At 36.7% G+C, this 6000-nt stretch overlaps 1 long non-coding RNA gene across 1 annotated transcript in view; it reads right to left on the bottom strand.

Annotated features, from left to right (window-relative positions):
* Window positions 1–1077: 1077 nt before the first annotated feature.
* LOC132495474 (uncharacterized) overlaps window positions 1078–6000 on the bottom strand; it is a 196393-nt gene continuing 191470 nt past the window's right edge. Inside the window, exon 3 of the long non-coding RNA XR_009533245.1 lies at window positions 1078–1385. This is a non-coding gene — a long non-coding RNA (uncharacterized LOC132495474). The remainder of the gene's footprint in view (window positions 1386–6000) is intronic.

Here is a 6000-nt window from a genome sequence, read left to right as displayed (position 1 = left end):
TAATTCTATAAAGTTCAAACTCAGGGAAAATTAATCTATAGTGTTCTAAATCAAAATAATGGTTAACTTGAGGGAGGAGGAGAAAAGAGATGGATTGGATGTTGGCACAGAGGGGCTTTCTGGGTTGTTAAATGGTTTCATTTACTTATCTGGCTCCTGACTACATGGGTCTGTTCACTGTGAGAAAAGTTATTGCGTGTATTGTACATAAAAGATATAACACTTTTCTATATGTATATTATACTTCAATAAAATGGTCATTAAAAAAATCCTATCATGTTGTGTAACCTCTGAGGAAAATAACATGAAAGTGGACTAAAAGAGATGAGAGGTAAGGGCAGGGAAGGGTTGTACCAGGGAAAGCTAGAAGAAAAAAGGAATAAGATGGAAGAAATATCTCAGAAAGTGACTGCCAGGCTTCTTAAGGGGGAAGGCATGGGAACTGAGGACAAAACCTAAACCAAGATGCTTTGAGAACACCGAAGATCAAGCCTCCAAAAACCCCCAAGCCAGTTTCTCCCCTGATAAGAAAACACATGCCAAAAATCAAATGCAACCAAGAAAAATAAATGGCATTGTCTTCCCTGACTAATGATTTAAAAAAAAAATAGTGAGCTGCCTAGCTCATACCATGCAATCTCCCCAAAAATCAGTTGCCCTTTCAATGTAGATAAGATAGATAAAGTATAAAGAAGGAGAAAGATAAAATATAAAAGGGGAATCAATTTTTTTAAGGGAGAAAATATAACCTTGAAGCATGAGTTACTCTAAGCATAATACCATAATTTTTTCAACTTGAAAAATCAAAAACATCTATATACCCAAAACCATAACTGGAAGTAAGAAACTTTTTAAGAAATTTGGGGAAATATCTACAACTTATTTGAAAGGCAAAGAGTCAACATACGTAATTTGCTAAGAATACTCACAAACCAATAAAAATGTTTTAACAGAAAAATAGACAAAGGACACAATCAGGCATGTCACAAAAGAATACAAGTAAATGAAAAATGAATCATTCTCAATGCATATCAAAATAATTATAGCATTTTGCAATTCTAAAATTGGCAGGGGCTTTTATAAATGTTAATAACCAGTGTTGGTACAATGCAGAGATATGATGGAGATATAAATATTAAAACCATCTTGGAGGACAGTCAATCAAACTGAATCAAAACACTGTATACTGTACATACCAAGTTCAAGCTTGACCCTCAGCAATCTTCAAAGAGAATCAGGAAGAGGTGGTTATGTATGAACAGTGAGGACAGCGACTCTAGGATCCAGAAGCTTGTTGGGTTGTTCTTGGGTATAACACCAATGAGGAAGCAGATGGCTGGGCTTTTCGGGACTTCTGATACTTCAGGAGCTGGTCCATGAAGAGGCTAAAAATGAAGAAAAATATTAATGACAAACGGACCCAAAAGGACCAGCAGCAAAATGACAAAAAAACCTCTCCTAACTTGAAAATAGTCTCTAATATTATTTTAACCTAAATATCTCTTACCACATCTTAATTATCACAGTCAGACTCTCAAGGAAATCTGTATTCAAATTTGTCAAAACACTAGTTGTGTTCCCTTTGCACCATTTTCCTAAAGAATAAAGCTGCTGTGGGCCTTTTCTCCTATTTACAACAAAGAGAATATAATCAGTGTTTTAAAAATAATTTTTTAAATGAAAAAGATACTTTTCAACTATGAAAAATAAAAAGAATTAACTGTTTAAAGACAAAACCAAAGCAACAGCAACAACAACAAAATCAAGGAAAAAGAATCCTTCACATATAATACATGTTCCAAGTTAGACACTGAGTTTTGGGGATATTCTGGGTTTTTTCAATTTCTATGTTGTTGTGTTATTTTGTTTTTTCCTATTGTGTTTTACTTTTAGAGTAACCCCTGAGTTAAGCTACATAAGTATGACAGTTACTGTGCACTGTCTCTGATTGCAGGGCACAGGTTCTGTAGTTAAATTGCTTGGGTTCAATTCCCAGCTCTTCTGCTAATAAGCTGCATAACTCTGGGCAATTTAAATATTTTCTCTGTGTATCCATTTCCTCCTCTGTAAAATTAGGAAAATAATAGTAACATATCTGCAATGTTTTGTGAAAATTAAATATCATTGCATAAACACTAAGGATAATTATTGAGGCAGTAAAAGTGCTACATAGTGTCTGTCATTCCATTTATATCTCTTAGCTGTTTCCACTGTTACAGATAAAAAGCATAGAGCATGATTTGTTGGTGATAACATTTCCAAGAACTCACACCAGAAAAGCATATGTAAGTAACAAGAACTAGTATTAAACAGAGAAACGATAGAGGAGTGATGTCAGCAAGATGGTGGAATAGGATGCCCCAGACCCTTCTCCCTCCCACAGAAACACTGATTCAACAACACACGGACCAATTCCCTTTATGAGAAATCCAGGCACAGTTAAGAGGCTCCTGTACCCCAGGTAAGCACAAAATCGGCCACACTGAAGCCAGTAAGAAAAGTCATGGCACTCTCTTTCCATAATCCCTCTCCCTGGCACAGCACCACACAATTGGGAGGAAACTCCCATCTCCTGGCTTTTCCCTGGGAAGGAAAAGAGAAGACTAGACCACACATCTAACATTCTGATTTTTCAGAGGGGCTTCCATGGGATTGGCTTCTGCCTCACCTGTCATGGAGTGTTAATGGAACCCCAGCTACTCTAGGTGGGGCACTGGGAACGAAAAAGCTGGGTGTCACATTGATGCTCCAGAGGACCCACAGTACAGCAGACAGAAGCAAATACAGCTCAGCAGCCTCTCTCTCTGGAGGAAGAGAAGAGTGGAGCATGTGATCAATTTTCCAGCTTTTTGAGAGCCACCCAAGGCACTGGTTTCTGCATAGTCCAACTCAGGGCTCTGACAGGACCCAGCATACTATGGATGACACTATAATAGAAAACTACAAGCCAATATTCCTGATGTATAGATACATAACTCCTCCACAAAATACTAGCCAACCAAATTCAATAGCACATGAAAAGAATCATTCGCTATGATTAAGTAGAATTTATCCTAGGGATGCCAGGATGGTTCGGTATATATTTTTATACATATCAATTGCTATGGTACACCATATTAACAGAACACAGGGTAAAAATCACATGATCATCTAATAGATGCAGGAAAAGCATCTGACAAAATTCAACACAATTTCAAGGTAAAAACACTCCATAAGCTAGGAATAGAAGGAAATTACCTCAACATAAAAAAGACCAAATATGAAAAGCCCACAGCTAACATCATACTCAGTGGTGGAATACTGAAAGCTTTTCCTCTATGATCAGGAACAAATCAAGGATGTCTACTCTTGCCAGTTGCATTCAACAAAACACTGGAAGTCCTAGCCAGAGAAATTACGAAAGAAAAAGAAAAGACATCCAAATTGGAAAGAAAGATTTAAACTGTCTCTGTACACAGATGATAAGTAGAAAACACTAAAGATTCCATTAAAAAACTGTTAGAAATAATAAACAAATTCAACAAAGAAGCAGGATACAAAATCAACATACAAAAATCATCTGCATTTCTCTGCATTAACAACTAATAATCTGAAAAGGAAATTAAAAAAATAAACCCATTTACGATAGCATCCACAAGAATAAAATACTTAGAACTAAACCAAGGAAGCAAAAGCTTGTACAATGAAAACTATAAAACTTTGCTGAAGTAAATCAGTAGGATGCAAATACATGGAAACACATCTGTGTTCATAGATTGGAAGACTTAATATATTGTTTAAATGCCCATATTACTCAAAGTGATCTACAGGTTCAATGTAATCTCTTTCAAAAACCCAATGATCCTTTATCGCAAAAATAGAAAAAATAACCCTAAAGTTTATGGGGAGCCACAAAGGACCCCAATAGCCAAAACAACGTTGAAAAAGAACAAATCTAGAGTCCTTACACTTCCAACAGGATAGTAGTAATCTTTCAAGTATTCACTAATTTAAGATGAACTCTTGCCTGTACAGTGCAGGGGTGCATACTGTCAGGGTTTTATGGCATTACCCTTCTTCTTTCTGAGCTACTCTAGTCAATCAGTGCCTCTTGTGATTGGCTTATCTGGGTTTTACTCCAGTCTTGTAGTCATCCAGTAGTCATCCAGTGTCTTTAAGATAGCTTTATAGATCTCTTTTCTGAAACATTATGTGTTGTTTCCATAATATGACTCTCAGAGGATATCTTAATTTATTTTCCAGTTCTCAGAGGAAGCTACTTGAGGTAACTCTCAAAAGCAGTCAATATATGATATAACACATTAATATTATTAACATGTAATGTAAAATTAATGGATCAATTAATCAGTCAATAAATCTGTGGAGGGAAAATCTAAGCCATAAAACTATACTCAGAAGTACACATCATGAACAGAACCATGTTCATAACATTTTGCCTTTTCTATCCATTGGTATTTGTTCCCTCAAATTGGACTTCAAATCATACAGTTTTATCATTAAAATCAAATAGCTTGCCACTCAGATAAGAAGATCCATTAATCCCCCATTGTATGTTACTAATATTAATGTTTTGTAGAATTTGCATTTTCATTCTTCAGTTTTCTACAGGGTTCAATGGTGCCCTATTTTCTTCCACATCAAATATAATCATCAACTTTCCTCACCATATATCCTCATTATTCTCTGAAATACAACACAGCTTTTGAAACTGAAGCTTAGAGAGATGCGTTGTCTTGCCCAAGGTTAAACAGCTAGTAATCAGTAGATCCAGGATTCAAATACAGCTCTAGCCAACACCAAGACCTTCTTTACACTGTATATAATATGCCTCACAAACAAACATGCCCTATGGGGTCCTACTTCACTGTGTTCATTCTTGACTGAAAACCCATCTGTTCAAATTTCACCCATCCTTTATGGTCCAACTCAAACTTTGCTGCCTTTCTTTCAAAGATACATATTTTTTGTGAGAAACATCATTACTATAATGCTGAAAAATGTTAAACTGCAACATAATATTAACTTTAAAATATGCTTTCAAACATAAAATACAAAGTGGAAAATTTGATAACTCAATGCAACAAGTTGAACTTAATGATGAGAGGAAGGGACAATGGATAAGGGAAGGGGGCTGCAGAGAGGAACCTGTCAGTTGATCCTGGAGATTCTGGGAAAGTGGGACACAGATGTCTCAGTTCCCGGCAGCTTCCAGAGGAAGTAGGATGGAGCAGCCTGACCAGTCCAAGTCCTCCAATCTTATACTCATGGAGACAGAGCGCCAAATGGAGACACCAGAATAGATCAGCCAAGGAAAAAAAGCGAATAAGATGAGAGCTTGCCTTACGTATTTTGATGGATTGGTTAGAAGGGCAGATAACAGAAACACAGTGAGCCCCGGAATGGATCAGGAAAATGTCACCACTCAGGGAGAGAAAGGTAAAGAAAAATGCAGCATAGGAATGCTGCAGCCAAGTGAGTGGTAATCAATCCTTTTCTATTTGGTAGGAGGAATAGAGGGCAGAAGAATACTAGAAGTTTAGAGGAAGGAGAAGAAAGTGATGTGGATATGTCAGAGAATTAACACAGCCTTTTCTGAAGGGCCAGATTTATCTTCATTGGTTTGGAGGGAGAAAAAAAGAAAGGTGGGTAAGGAAGATAAAAAGGAAAGAGAGGGAAGGAAAACAAAACAAAGGTGAAGGAAGGAAGGAAGTGGGGAGGGGCGAGGGGGGAGGCATAAGAAGGTATTTGTCTTGCAATTTTTTATATGTTCTAACATTGAACTGTAGGATTCATGACAATACAGTTTCTCATAACCTACAAGAATTCCAGGTTTCTTGAGAGCTGTGTTCATGCTTTTTTTTCTCTATTCAAATAATTCAACAGACCACAATAGAGCCACAAAGAAGCAATATTTTATAAAGGGTGTTACTTCCTTGCTATTACCCACTCCATACCCAGAAACTTCATTGTGACAGTTAGATAAAATCTATACCTGGAAGA

This window comes from Mesoplodon densirostris, chromosome 8 (assembly GCF_025265405.1).
Source record: "Mesoplodon densirostris isolate mMesDen1 chromosome 8, mMesDen1 primary haplotype, whole genome shotgun sequence".
Classification (NCBI taxonomy): domain Eukaryota; kingdom Metazoa; phylum Chordata; class Mammalia; order Artiodactyla; family Ziphiidae; genus Mesoplodon; species Mesoplodon densirostris.
Note: the sequence above shows the minus strand (reverse complement) of the source record. Positions and strands in the feature narration are given on the sequence as shown.